Source organism: Taudactylus pleione, unplaced genomic scaffold (genome assembly GCF_031769625.1).
Source record: "Taudactylus pleione unplaced genomic scaffold, aTauple2 ptg000053l, whole genome shotgun sequence".
Classification (NCBI taxonomy): Eukaryota; Metazoa; Chordata; class Amphibia; order Anura; family Myobatrachidae; genus Taudactylus; species Taudactylus pleione.
The window spans coordinates 35,514,572-35,529,641 of NW_028284455.1; positions in this window are offsets into that span (position 1 = coordinate 35,514,572).

Below are 15,070 nucleotides of genomic sequence, written 5' to 3' on the forward strand. Positions count from 1 at the left end.
CGTGGAGAGGCCACTGTGGCCAGGTGGTGGTGGTGGTGGTGGTAGGACTGTGGAAAAAGAACACTTTACATTAAAACCATTTGGAAACAAATAAACTGTATAAATCTTGACCAGAGCCTGCATAACACCAAAAAGAAACACAGAAAGAGGGATAAAAAGAGAGAGAGAGAGAGAAGGAAACAGAAGGAGCGATGGAGAGAGAAAGAAGGAGAGAGTGAGAGAGAAAGCATGAGAGAGAGCGAGTGAGAGAAAGAGAGAGAAGGAGAAAAAGAGAAAAATAAAGAGAGAGAAAGGAAAAGAGAGAAAGAGAGAGAGATAGAAGGAGAAAAAGAGAGAGAAAAATAAAAAGAAAGAGAGAAAGAGAGAGAGAGAAAAAGAGAGAGAGAGAGCGAGAAGGAGAAAAAGAGAGAGGGAAAGAGAGAAAAAAAGGGGGAGGGAGGGAGAGGGAGAGAGCGAAAGAAAGAGAGATAGACTGGCAAGGGAAAAAAAGGAGAGAGATACAGTGCTGTAGAAAACAATGTGGTGTACTGTACAGTACTGTACTTACGTGGTATGGATAGGCCACTGGGACCAGGTGGTAGTTGTGGTGGTGGTAGGACTGTGGAAAAAGAACAAGTACCATCAACACTATTTGGAAACAAATAAACTGTATAAATCTTGACCAGAGCCTCCATATCACCAAAAACAAACACAGAAAGAGGGATAAAAAGAGAGAGAGAGAGAAAGAAAGCGAGAAGGAGAAAAAGAGAGAGAGAAATACGGAGATAGAGAGAGAAAGAGAGAGAGATAAAAAGAGAGAGCACGAGAAGGAGAATGAGAGAAAAAGAGAGAGATAAAAAAATAAAGAGAGAGAGAGAAAGAGAGAAAAAAAAGAGGGAGATGGAGGGAGAGGGAGAGAGAGAAAGAAAGAGAGAGGTCGAGAGAGAGACTGACAAGGGAAAAAAGGAGAGAGATACAGTGCTGTAGAAAACAATGTGGTATACTGTACAGTACTGTACTTACGTGGTATGGATAGGCCACTGGGGCCAGGTGGTAGTTGTGGTGGTGGTAGGACTGTGGAAAAAGAACAAGTTCCATCAAAACTATTTGGAAACAAATAAACTGTATAAATCTTGACCAGAGCCTCCATAACACCAAAAACAAACACAGAAAGAGGGATAAAAAGAGAGAGAGAGAAATAGAGCGAGAAGGAGAAAAAGAGAGAGAGAAATATAAAGAGAGAGAGAAATAGAGAGAGAGAGAGAAAAATAAAGAGAGAGAGAAAAATAAAGAGAGAGAGAAATAAAGAGAGAGAGATAAAAAGAGAGAGCTCAAGAAGGAGAAAAAGAGAAAGAGCGAAAAAGAGAGAGAGAAAGAAAGAGAGAGAGAGAGAAAAAGAGAGAGAGAAAGAGGAAAATTAAAGAGAGAGATAAAGAGAAAGAGAGAGAAAGAGAGACTGACAAGGGAAAAAAAGTCGAGAGATACAGTGCTCTTAGAAAACAATGTGGTATACTGTACTTACGCGGCATGGAGTGGCCACTGGGTATAGTTTGTGGTGGAGGTGGTGATGGTAGGACTGTGGAAAAAGAACAGTTTCCATCAAAACCATTTGGAAACAAATAAACTGTATAAATCTTGACCAGAGTCTCCATAACACCAAAAACAAACACAGAAAGAGGGGTAAAAAGAGAGAGAGGGAGAGAGAGAGAGAAGGAGAGAGAAGGAGAGAGGGAGAGAGAAAGAAGGAGAGAGAAGGAGAGAGGGAGAGAGAAAGAAGGAGAGAGAAAAAGAGAGAGAGGGAGAAAGAAGGAGAGAGAGAAAGAGAGAGAGAAGGAGAAAAAGAGAGAGAAAAATATAAAGAGAGAGAAAGAAAGAGAGGGAGACAGAGAGAAAAAGAGAGAGAGAGCGAGGAGAAAAAGAGAGAGAGAAAAATAAAGAGAGATAGAGAGAAAGAGTGAAAAAAGGGCGAGGGAGGGAGAGGGAGAGAGAGAGTAAAAAAGAGACAGAGACTGACAAGGGAAAAAAAGGAGAAAGATCTGGTGCTGTATAAAACAATGTGGTGTACTGTACAGTACTGTAGTTACGTGACGTGGAGAGGCCACTGTGGCCAGGTGGTGGTGGTGGTGGTGGTAGGACTGTGGAAAAAGAACACTTTACATTAAAACCATTTAGAAACAAATAAACTGTATAAATCTTGACCAGAGCCTGCATAACACCAAAAACAAACACAGAAAGAGGGATAAAAAGAGAGAGAGAGAGAGAGAGAAGGAAAGAGAAGGAGCGATGGAGAGAGAAAGAAGGAGAGAGTGAGAGAGAAAGCATGAGAGAGAGCGAGTGAGAGAAAGAGAGAGAAGGAGAAAAAGAGAAAAATAAAGAGAGAGAGAGGAAAAGAGAGAGAGAAAGAGAGAGAGAGAGAAGGAGAAAAAGAGAGAGAAAAATAAAAAGAAAGAGAGAAAGAGAGAGAGAGAAAAAGAGAGAGAGAGAGCGAGAAGGAGAAAAAGAGAGAGGGAAAGAGAGAAAAAAAGGGGGAGGGAGGGAGAGGGAGAGAGCGAAAGAAAGAGAGATAGACTGGCAAGGGAAAAAAAGGAGAGAGATACAGTGCTGTAGAAAACAATGTGGTGTACTGTACAGTACTGTACTTACGTGGTATGGATAGGCCACTGGGACTAGGTGGTAGTTGTGGTGGTGGTAGGACTGTGGAAAAAGAACAAGTTCCATCAACACTATTTGGAAACAAATAAACTGTATAAATCTTGACCAGAGCCTCCATATCACCAAAAACAAACACAGAAAGAGGGATAAAAAGAGAGAGAGAGAGAAAGAAAGCGAGAAGGAGAAAAAGAGAGAGAGAAATACGGAGATAGAGAGAGAAAGAGAGAGAGAGATAAAAAGAGAGAGCACGAGAAGGAGAATGAGAGAAAAAGAGAGAGATAAAAAAATAAAGAGAGAGAGAGAAAGAAAGAAAAAAAAGAGGGAGATGGAGGGAGAGGGAGAGAGAGAAAGAAAGAGAGAGGTCGAGAGAGAGACTGACAAGGGAAAAAAGGAGAGAGATACAGTGCTGTAGAAAACAATGTGGTATACTGTACAGTACTGTACTTACGTGGTATGGATAGGCCACTGGGGCCAGGTGGTAGTTGTGGTGGTGGTAGGACTGTGGAAAAAGAACAAGTTCCATCAAAACTATTTGGAAACAAATAAACTGTATAAACCTTGACCAGAGCCTCCATAACACCAAAAACAAACACAGAAAGAGGGATAAAAAGAGAGAGAGAGAAATAGAGAGAGAAGGAGAAAAAGAGAGAGAGAAATATAAAGAGAGAGAGAATTAGAGAGAGAGAGAGAAAAATAAAGAGAGAGAGAAAAATAAAGAGAGAGAGAAATAAAGAGAGAGAGATAAAAAGAGAGAGCTCAAGAAGGAGAAAAAGAGAAAGAGCGAAAAAATATGAGATATGGTAAGAACTTACCCTTGTTATCTCTATTTCTACGAAGTCCATAGGGTTCCACAGGATACCTTGGGGTATAGGTGTGACGTCAGTCGCAGGGCACCAAAGAGTTAAGCTTTCAGCCTCCCAGGATGCACTAGGTCCCCCTCCTATACCCCGCCCCCGGGCCAAGGCACCTCAGTTAGTTACCAAGCCATAGGCCGGAGGAGGAGAAGGAAGAGAGAGAACAAAGATCTGGACACATACAAGAATCACATTCTCACCAGAGGGAGACGGAAAACCGGTGACCAGAGCAAAGCCCATCTGCAGCACAGGTGCGACAGGGCCGGAGTCCTGTGGAACCCTATGGACTTCGTAGAAATAGAGATAACAAGGGTAAGTTCTTACCATATCTCATATTTTCTACTTCAGGGTCCATAGGGTATCCACAGGATACCTTGGGGATGTCCCAAAGCAGTATCCTTTAAGGGTGGGGACGCTCCTGTGCAGAAAGGAGAATCCGCCGCCCGAAGGAAGCATCCTGAGAGGCGAAGGTGTCAAACCTGTAATACCTCACGAAGGTATGGACAGAAGACCACGTAGCAGCCTTGCAGATCTGAACTGCCGAGGCACCACGTCGAGCTGCCCACGAAGGACCCACAGACCTAGTGGAATGAGCCTTCAGAGAAGGAGGGACCGGTAGGCCTTCATGAAGATAAGCTTCAGAAATAGCCATACGGATCCAGGCTGCCAAAGTTTGCTTTGAAGCAGGCCAACCCTTTTTACAGAAGCCATAGAGGACAACAAAGCGTCCGACTTCCTAAACAAAGAAGTGCGGTCAACATAAGTCCTTAAGGCCCGCACAACATCCAAAGAGGCCTCACCCACGGAAAGACCCGGTGAGTTAAAGGCCGGAACAACTATTTCCTCGTTAACATGAAACTGGGAAACAACTTTGGGAAGAAACTCGGGCCAAGTGCGGAGCACTGCCCTGTTCCCATGAAAAACCAAGAAAGGGGGTCTACAAGAAAGAGCCCCTAACTCAGAAACACGTCTGGCTGAAGCAACGGCCAGAAGGAAAACAGTCTTAGCTGTTAGCCATTTAATATCCACTGAGCCCAGTGGTTCAAACGGCGGTCCTTGGAGAGCCCTCAGGACCACAGCCAAATCCCAAGGCGCCACAGGTGGAACAAAGGGCGGCTGAATACGGAGAACACCTTGCATAAAGGTGCGCACATCCGGGATTGTAGCAATCCTACGGTGAAACCAGACAGATAGGGCCGAAACCTGTACCTTCAAAGAAGCAAGGCGAAGCCCATGATCTAGTCCCGCTTGCAGGAAGGCGAGAATCCGAGACAGATGAAACTCCCGCGGTGCATAACCTCTCGGTCGACACCACTGGAAGAACGTATGCCACACGCGATGGTATATCCTCGCGGAAGACGGTTTCCGAGCTCGTAACATGGTACGCACCACAGAGCTGGAAAACCCCCAGGACCTCAGCATGGCCATCTCAACAGCCACGCCGCCAAAGACAGCCGAGTCAGGTCCGGGTGAAGACAAGGACCCTGAGACAGAAGGTCCGGTCGTAGCGGCAACCGCAGAGGACTGTCCACGGACAGACCCTGAAGGTCTGAGAACCAGTGCCGTCTGGGCCACGCGGGAGCTATCAACAGGAGCGTCCCTCCTTCCTGTTTGAATTTCCGGATTACCCGTGGAAGAAGGGAGACCGGAGGGAACAGGTATGCGAACCTGAACGTCCACCGGACGGACAGAGCATCCACCAGAGACGCCCCTTCGTCTCTTGTGCGAGACCCGTACACCGGCAACTTGTTGTTGTGCCGGGACGCCATGAGGTCGATTTCTGGAAGACCCCACCTGTCCACCAGTAGTTGAAAAACGTCCGGGTGCAGGGACCATTCCCCTGGATGAACGTCCTGGCGACTTAGAAAGTCCGCCTCCCAATTTAGCACTCCCGGGATGAAGACCGCTGATATGGCCGGAAGATTGCGCTCCGCCCAAACCAGGATCCGAGAGACCTCTACGAGAGCCGCCCGACTGCGAGTTCCTCCTTGCCTGTTTATGTAGGCCACGGTGGTAGCATTGTCCGACTGGACCTGCACCGGGTGACCCTGGAGAAACCGCTGTGCCTGCAGGAGAGCATTGAAGACCGCACGGAGTTCCAAGATATTTATTGGAAGCTCCGCTTCTGTCGGTGTCCACCTGCCCTGGAACAAGTGTGGACCCGAAACTGCTCCCCAGCCCCGAAGACTGGCGTCCGTTGTCAACAGGACCCAATTTGGAACCCAGAACGGACGTCCCTTGTTGAGGTGGGTCGTCTTTAACCACCACGCAAGGGACAGGCGAACCTCCGGGGTGAGCACAATCGTCTGGAACTTCAGAGACTGAGGCAGCCCGTTCCACTTGGACAGGATCAGGTGCTGCAGAGGTCTGGAGTGAAACTGGGCGTATTCCACCATGTCGAACACCGACACCATGGAGCCCAGTAACCTCATCGCCGAGTGTAAGGACACCCGGCGGCTGTGCAGACAACTGCGCACCCTTGACTGTAAAGCAGAGATCTTGTCCTCCGTCACGAAGATCCTTTGCTGTCCCGAGTCCAATAAGGCTCCAAGATGCAGAATCCTCCGAGACGGGATTAGAGTGGACTTCTGCCAGTTGATTAGCCAGCCGTGCTGTTGCAGCAGTGCAATGGTCAGGTCCAAGTGGTGTAACAGGAGCTCTGGAGATCCTGCCACCAATAACAGGTCGTCCAAGTACGGCAACATGCGGACTCCTTGCAGCCGCAGAGAAGCCGCCATGACCGCCATAGCGTCCTGTATGTCCAATGACACCATGTAGTCCCCAGGTTCCAGCGCCAGAATGATGGACCGTAGGGTCTCCATCCGAAATTTCGGGACCCGCAAAGACTTGTTGAGTGCTTTGAGGTTGAGAATCGGACGATATGACCCATTGGGTTTCTGTACCAAAAATAGATTTGAATAGAAACCCTGGCCCCTCTGGGAGAATGGAACAGGCACTATAACTCCAGCCTGGAGCATAGTGTGCAATACCTTCCGCAGCTCCGTAGCCTTGTTCCGGTCTGATGGTAGACCCGTGGTGAAGAATCGAGCCGGGGGTCTGTGCCGGAAGGAGAGGGCGTACCCGTGAGAGACCACCTCCAGAACCCAAGTGTCTGTCGTAGTGAACGACCAACACCGGGAGAACTGCAGCAGGCGGCCTCCCACCCTGGGATCCCCCAAGGGGAGACCCGGACCGTCAGGCCGCAGGCTTGTCATCTGGCTTGGGGGCCGGACGTCTGGTACTCCATGCCTGTTTCCGGGGCTTGACCGATTTCTTAGGGCCAGCCTGTCGAGGAAACGACTGTGGTTTGGGCCTGCCCTGGGCCCTAGATGACCGAAAGGACGATGGTCCAGAACCAGAAGGAGCAGCGGCCGACGGGAGACAAGCAGATTTGGCTGCCGCCAGCGTGGCCACAATCTTATCCAGATCCGGACCGAAGAGAACTTCTCCGGTAAACGGCAACGCTTCCAGACCTTTCTTGGATCTGCGTCCGCCTTCCAGGATCGCAGCCACAAGGTGCGACGAGCAGCTACCGCTGCTGAAGAAATTCTAGACACCAGAGTACTAATGTCTAGAGCCGCCTCGTTGATGTAGGTGGCCGAATCACGGAGATTGCCAATCAACTCCGCCTGTTCGGCCGTACAGTCGGATTCAAAAGAAGCCTCTAATGAATCCGCCCAGCGCTCCATCGCTCTGGCAACCCAGCAAATGGCCATAGCCGGCCGTGCTGCCCCCCCTGCAAGGGAATAAGCGGACTTCAGGCAGATTTCTACCTTGCGGTCCGTAGCATCCTTAAGGGAGGACATGGATGGCATCGGCAATGTGGCACTACGGACAAGACGGGTCACGTGAGAATCCACCTGTGGAGGGGATTCACACTTAGCAAAATAATTATCCGCGAACGGATAAGCCACTGCCAGGCGTCTCTGCGGCTGGTATCTTTTGCCAGGTTGTTTCCACGCCTCCTCTAAATGGTCCACCAACTGACCCGAAAGAGGAAAGACTGTGGCATCGCCCTTCACATCTTTGAAAAAGGCATACTTAGATTTAGCCGCTGGGGGAACTTCGTCCTCAATCACCAAGGCTGTGCGGACCGCCCGAATAAGTCCAGGAATATATACTTTGGACTTAGCATCAGCGTCCTTAGTATGGAAAGGTTCCTGATCGTAAGGATCCAGAATCTCCCCATCATCAGACGTCCCTTTGTCATCCTCATAAGGAGCGGACAGAGACGCCACCGGCCTTTTATGAGGCCGCATCACAGACTCCCCTTGCAACACATCCGACAAGTGCTGTACAGAACTCGTCAGGGAGTTAACCCACGCTGGCTCCTGAGAACCCGGGAGCGGGGAAATAGGGAGACTGTGGGGTACCACCAATTGTCGTGGGAACCCCTGCATGGGTGACGACACCACAGACTGCTGGGACAAACCCATCGGAGTAAACGCGGGCTGCGGAGCTAACTGGCCCACTAAAGCTGTTAACGCCTGAGCGAAACAAGCCCAGGGCGGCTCCTGTACCGGTGCTGTAACCGTAATAGGCCGCGCCATGGACAAACACTGCCGGCAAAGGCCCTCCCCGCTACCCTCCCCCTCCGCTAACGGTACTTTGCACGTGGTACACTGTAGCCGGAGGGGAAAATCACTTTCAGACATTATGGCACCACGTATGTGACCTCTCTCACCAATTAAGTATTAAATAGGCGAGAGACCACCCTGCAGCACCGCACCGCAAGGGCTTTAGCAGAAAGAACAGGGACAGTAATAAAGCTGACAGTTTAGAGAAGAAAAGTTACAGGCAGCGCTAGCACAGTCACATACAATGCAGAGAAATAACAATTCCTGCACTAACAGCGCTGATCACTCAACTACACAGACACAGGGCCTGGTAGGACACAGCGCTGCATACACAGACCTGAGCCACAGCGGAGGAGAGGTATGCGGGGGGACCCAGACCACGATGCTTCCTTCCAGACTTCCAGCAGCGTTCACCATGCGTTGCAGAGAAGATGGCCGCCGAGGAGCAGAGAGAAGCTGGCCTGGGGGAGGAGCGCTGACACAGGACCAGTCAGCACAGTGCAGAGAGGGCTGTGTGCAGCGGGGGAGGCGCCGGCTGTGAGACAGGGAAGGCGCGCTCCCCTGGCATGCATTTAACCCCTGGGATGCCGCAGCGCTACCGCTCTGCTGCGGTCCGCTGTCCCAGGGGGTAGTGGAAGCGCAGGTTGGTCGCCTGGCTCCACGCTGCAGCCAGTCCCCAGGGAGCCCCCTGCCTGGGGACTTAGGACCATGTGATCAGCGGGGACCCACCGCGGGACCCCGCTGCTTACCTCTGTCCCCCTTGAATCCGGCCATGGTCCGGAGCATCTGGGGTCACCGCTAGCTGTGACCCCAGACGCCCACCAGCATCCCCGGATCAGTACCGGCGTTCTGGTACCGGCGGGGTGTAGGGAAGACAGCATGGACGTCAGGACTGACTGTCCATGCTGTTCATCCAGATGTGCAGCCACAGCTGCATGAAGAAAAAGCTTCAGGGGCTCTTCTAGCCCCCACTCCAACAGGTGCACCCGACTCCGGCCGGGCACCAAACTAAACTGAGGTGCCTTGGCCCGGGGGCGGGGTATAGGAGGGGGACCTAGTGCATCCTGGGAGGCTGAAAGCTTAAAACTTTGGTGCCCTGCGACTGACGTCACACCTATACCCCAAGGTATCCTGTGGATACCCTATGGACCCTGAAGTAGAAAGAGAGAGAGAAAGAAAGAGAGAGAGAGAGAGAAAGAGAGAGAAAAAGAGAGAGAGAAAGAGGAAAATTAAAGAGAGAGATAAAGAGAAAGAAAGAGAGAAAGAGAGACTGACAAAGGAAAAAAAGTCGAGAGATACAGTGCTCTTAGAAAACAATGTCGTATACTGTACTTACGCGGCATGGAGAGGCCACTGGGTATAGTTTGTGGTGGAGGTGGTGATGGTAGGACTGTGGAAAAAGAACAGTTTCCATCAAAACCAGTTGGAAACAAATAAACTGTATAAATCTTGACCAGAGTCTCCATAACACCAAAAACAAACACAGAAAGAGGGGTAAAAAGAGAGAGAGGGAGAGAGAGAGAGAAGGAGAGAGAAGGAGAGAGGGAGAGAGAAAGAAGGAGAGAGATGGAGAGAGGGAGAGAGAAAGAAGGAGAGAGAAAAAGAGAGAGAGGGAGAAAGAAGGAGAGAGAGAAAGAGAGAGAGAAGGAGAAAAAGAGAGAGAAAAATATAAAGAGAGAGAAAGAAAGAGAGGGAGACAGAGAGAAAAAGAGAGAGAGCGAGAAGGAGAAAAAGAGAGAGAGAAAAATAAAGAGAGATAGAGAGAAAGAGTGAAAAAAGGGCGAGGGAGGGAGAGGGAGAGAGAGAGAAAAAAAGAGACAGAGACTGACAAGGGAAAAAAAGGAGAAAGATCTGGTGCTGTATAAAACAATGTTGTGTACTGTACAGTACTGTACTTACGTGACGTGGAGAGGCCACTGTGGCCAGGTGGTGGTGGTGGTGGTGGTAGGACTGTGGAAAAAGAACACTTTCCATTAAAACCATTTGGAAACAAATAAACTGTATAAATCTTGACCAGAGCCTGCATAACACCAAAAACAAACACAGAAAGAGGGATAAAAAGAGAGAGAGAGAGGGAGAAGGAAAGAGAAGGAGCGATGGAGAGAGAAAGAAGGAGAGAGTGAGAGAGAAAGCATGAGAGAGAGCGAGTGAGAGAAAGAGAGAGAAGGAGAAAAAGAGAAAAATAAAGAGAGAGAGAGGAAAAGAGAGAGAGAAAGAGAGAGAGAGAGAAGGAGAAAAAGAGAGAAAAAAATAAAAAGAAAGAGAGAAAGAGAGAGAGAGAGAAAAAGAGAGAGAGAGAGCGAGAAGGAGAAAAAGAGAGAGAGAGAAAGAGAGAAAAAAAGGGGGAGGGAGGGAGAGGGAGAGAGCAAAAGAAAGAGAGATAGACTTGCAAGGGAAAAAAAGGAGAGAGATACAGTGCTGTAGAAAACAATGTGGTGTACTGTACAGTACTGTACTTACGTGGTATGGATAGGCCACTGGGACCAGGTGGTAGTTGTGGTGGTGGTAGGACTGTGGAAAAAGAACAAGTTCCATCAAAACTATTTGGAAACAAATAAACTGAATAAATCTTGACCAGAGCCTCCATATCACCAAAAACAAACACAGAAAGAGGGATAAAAAGAGAGAGAGAGAGAAAGAAAGCGAGAAGGAGAAAAAGAGAGAGAGAAATACGGAGATAGAGAGAGAAAGAGAGAGAGAGATAAAAAGAGAGAGCACGAGAAGGAGAATGAGAGAAAAAGAGAGAAAAAAAAAAAATAAAGAGAGAGAGAGAAAGAGAGAAAAAAAAGAGGGAGATGGAGGGAGAGGGAGAGAGAGAAAGAAAGAGAGAGGTCGAGAGAGAGACTGACAAGGGAAAAAAGGAGAGAGATACAGTGCTGTAGAAAACAATGTGGTGTACTGTACAGTACTGTACTTACGTGGTATGGATAGGCCACTGGGGCCAGGTGGTAGTTGTGGTGGTGGTAGGACTGTGGAAAAAGAACAAGTTCCATCAAAACTATTTGGAAACAAATAAACTGTATAAATCTTGACCAGAGCCTCCATAACACCAAAAACAAACACAGAAAGAGGGATAAAAAGAGAGAGAGAGAAATAGAGCGAGAAGGAGAAAAAGAGAGAGAGAAAAATAAAGAGAGAGAGAAATAGAGAGAGTTAGAGAAAAATAAAGTGAGAGAGAAAAATAAAGAGAGAGAGAAAAATAAAGAGAGAGAGAAATAAAGAAAGAGAGATAAAAAGAGAGAGCTCAAGAAGGAGAAAAAGAGAAAGAGCGAAAAAGAGAGAGAAAGAAAGAGAGAGAGAGAGAGAGAGAAAGAGAGAGAAAAAGAGAGAGAGAAAGAGGAAAATTAAAGAGAGAGATAAAGAGAAAGAGAGAGAGGAAATTGAAAGAGAGAGAGATAGAGAGAAAAAGAGAAAGATAAAGAGAGAGAGAGAGAAAGAGAGACTGACAAGGGAAAAAAAGTCGAGAGATACAGTGCTCTTAGAAAACAATGTGGTATACTGTACTTACGCGGCATGGAGTGGCCACTGGGTATAGTTTGTGGTGGAGGTGGTGATGGTAGGACTGTGGAAAAAGAACAGTTTCCATCAAAACTATTTGGAAACAAATAAACTGTATAAATCTTGACCAGAGTCTCCATAACACCAAAAACAAACACAGAAAGAGGGGTAAAAAGAGAGAGAGGGAGAGAGAGAGAGAAGGAGAGAGAAGGAGAGAGGGAGAGAGAAAGAAGGAGAGAGAAGGAGAGAGGGAGAGAGAAAGAAGGAGAGAGAAAAAGGGAGAGAGGGAGAAAGAAGGAGAGAGAGAAAGAGAGAGAGAAGGAGAAAAAGAGAGAGAAAAATATAAAGAGAGAGAAAGAAAGAGAGGGAGACAGAGAGAAAAAGAGAGAGAGAGCGAGAAGGAGAAAAAGAGAGAGAGAAAAATAAAGAGAGATAGAGAGAAAGAGTGAAAAAAGGGCGAGGGAGGGAGAGGGAGAGAGAGAGTAAAAATGAGACAGAGACTGACAAGGGAAAAAAAGGAGAAAGATACAGTGCTGTATAAAACAATGTGGTGTACTGTACAGTACTGTACTTACGTGACGTGGAGAGGCCACTGTGGCCAGGTGGTGGTGGTGGTGGTGGTAGGACTGTGGAAAAAGAACACTTTACATTAAAACAATTTGGAAACAAATAAACTGTATAAATCTTGACCAGAGCCTGCATTACACCAAAAACAAACACAGAAAGAGGGATAAAAAGAGAGAGAGAGAGAAGGAAAGAGAAGGAGCGATGGAGAGAGAAAGAAGGAGAGAGTGAGAGAGAAAGCATGAGAGAGAGGGAGTGAGAGAAAGAGAGAGAAGGAGAAAAAGAGAAAAATAAAGAGAGAGAGAGAAAGAGAGAGAGAGAGAAAAAGAGAGAGAGAGAGAGCGAGAAAGAGAAAAAGAGAGAGAGAGAAAGAGAGAAAAAAAGGGGGAGGGAGGGAGAGGGAGAGAGCGAAAGAAAGAGAGATAGACTGGCAAGGGAAAAAAAGGAGAGAGATACAGTGCTGTAGAAAACAATGTGGTGTACTGTACAGTACTGTACTTACGTGGTATGGATAGGCCACTGGGACCAGGTGGTAGTTGTGGTGGTGGTAGGACTGTGGAAAAAGAACAAGTTCCATCAAAACTATTTGGAAACAAATAAACTGTATAAATCTTGACCAGAGCCTCCATATCACCAAAAACAAACACAGAAAGAGGGATAAAAAGAGAGAGAGAGAGAAAGAGATCGAGAAGGAGAAAAAGAGAGAGAGAGAAATACGGAGATAGAGAGTGAAACAGAGAGAGAGATAAAAAGAGAGAGCACGAGAAGGAGAATGAGAGAAAAAGAGAGAGATAAAAAAATAAAGAGAGAGAGAGAAAGAGAGAAAAAAAAGAGGGAGATGGAGGGAGAGGGAGAGAGAGAAAGAAAGAGCGAGGTCGAGAGAGAGACTGACAAGGGAAAAAAGGAGAGAGATACAGTGCTGTAGAAAACAATGTGGTGTACTGTACAGTACTGTACTTACGTGGTATGGATAGGCCACTGGGGCCAGGTGGTAGTTGTGGTGGTGGTAGGACTGTGGAAAAAGAACAAGTTCCATCAAAACTATTTGGAAACAAATAAACTGTATAAATCTTGACCAGAGCCTCCATAACACCAAAAACAAACACAGAAAGAGGGATAAAAAGAGAGAGAGAAAGAGAGCGAGAAGGAGAAAAAGAGAGAGAGAAAAATAAAGAGAGAGAGAAATAGAGAGAGAGAGAGAAAAATAAAGAGAGAGAGAAAAATAAAGAGAGAGAGATAAAAAGAGAGAGCTCAAGAAGGAGAAAAAGAGAAAGAGCGAAAAAGAGAGAGAGAAAGAAAGAGAGAGAGAGAGAAAGAGAGAGAAAAAGAGAGAGAGAAAGAGGAAAATTAAAGAGAGAGATAAAGAGAAAGAGAGAGAGAAAGAGAGACTGACAAGGGAAAAAAAGTCGAGAGATACAGTGCTCTTAGAAAACAATGTCGTATACTGTACTTACGCGGCATGGAGAGGCCACTGGGTATAGTTTGTGGTGGAGGTGGTGATGGTAGGACTGTGGAAAAAGAACAGTTTAAATCAAAACCATTTGGAAACAAATAAACTGTATAAATCTTGACCAGAGTCTCCATAACACCAAAAACAAACACAGAAAGAGGGGTAAAAAGAGAGAGAGGGAGAGAGAGAGAGAAGGAGAGAGAAGGAGAGAGGGAGAGAGAAAGAAGGAGAGAGAAGGAGAGAGGGAGAGAGAAAGAAGGAGAGAGAAAAAGAGAGAGAGGAAGAAAGAAGGAGAGAGAGAAAGAGAGAGAAGGAGAAAAAGAGAGAGAAAAATATAAAGAGAGAGAAAGAAAGAGAGAGACAGAGAGAAAAAGAGAGAGAGAGAGCGAGAAGCAGAAAAAGAGAGAGAGAAAGAGAGAAAAAAAGGGGGAGGGAGAGGGAGAGAGCGAAAGAAAGAGAGATAGACTGGCAAGGGAAAAAAAGGAGAGAGTTACAGTGCTGTAGAAAACAATGTGGTGTACTGTACAGTACTGTACTTACGTGGTATGGATAGGCCACTGGGACCAGGTGGTAGTTGTGGTGGTGGTAGGACTGTGGAAAAAGAACAAGTTCCATCAAAACTATTTGGAAACAAATAAACTGTATAAATCTTGACCAGAGCCTCCATATCACCAAAAACAAACACAGAAAGAGGGATAAAAAGAGAGAGAGAGAGAAAGAAAGTGAGAAGGAGAAAAAGAGAGAGAGAAATACGGAGATAGAGAGAGAAAGCGAGAAGGAGAAAAAGAGAGAGAGAAATACGGAGATAGAGAGAGAAAGAGAGAGAGAGATAAAAAGAGAGAGCACGAGAAGGAGAATGAGAGAAAAAGAGAGAGATAAAAAAATAAAGAGAGAGAGAGAAAGAGAGAAAAAAAAGAGGGAGATGGAGGGAGAGGGAGAGAGAGAAAGAAAGAGAGAGGTCGAGAGAGAGACTGACAAGGGAAAAAAGGAGAGAGATACAGTGCTGTAGAAAACAATGTGGTGTACTGTACAGTACTGTACTTACGTGGTATGGATAGGCCACTGGGGCCAGGTGGTAGTTGTGGTGGTGGTAGGACTGTGGAAAAAGAACAAGTTCCATCAAAACTATTTGGAAACAAATAAACTGTATAAATCTTGACCAGAGCCTCCATAACACCAAAAACAAACACAGAAAGAGGGATAAAAAGAGAGAGAGAGAAATAGAGCGAGAAGGAGAAAAAGAGAGAGAGAAAAATAAAGAGAGAGAGAAATAGAGAGAGAGAGAGAAAAATAAAGAGAGAGAGAAAAATAAAGAGAGAGAGAAAAATAAAGAGAGAGAGAAATAAAGAGAGAGAGAGATAAAAAGAGAGAGCTCAAGAAGGAGAAAAAGAGAAAGAGCGAAAAAGAGAGAGAGAAAGAAAGAGAGAGAGAGAGAGAGAGAAAGAGAGAGAAAAAGAGAGAGAGAAAGAGGAAAATTAAAGAGAGAGATAAAGAGA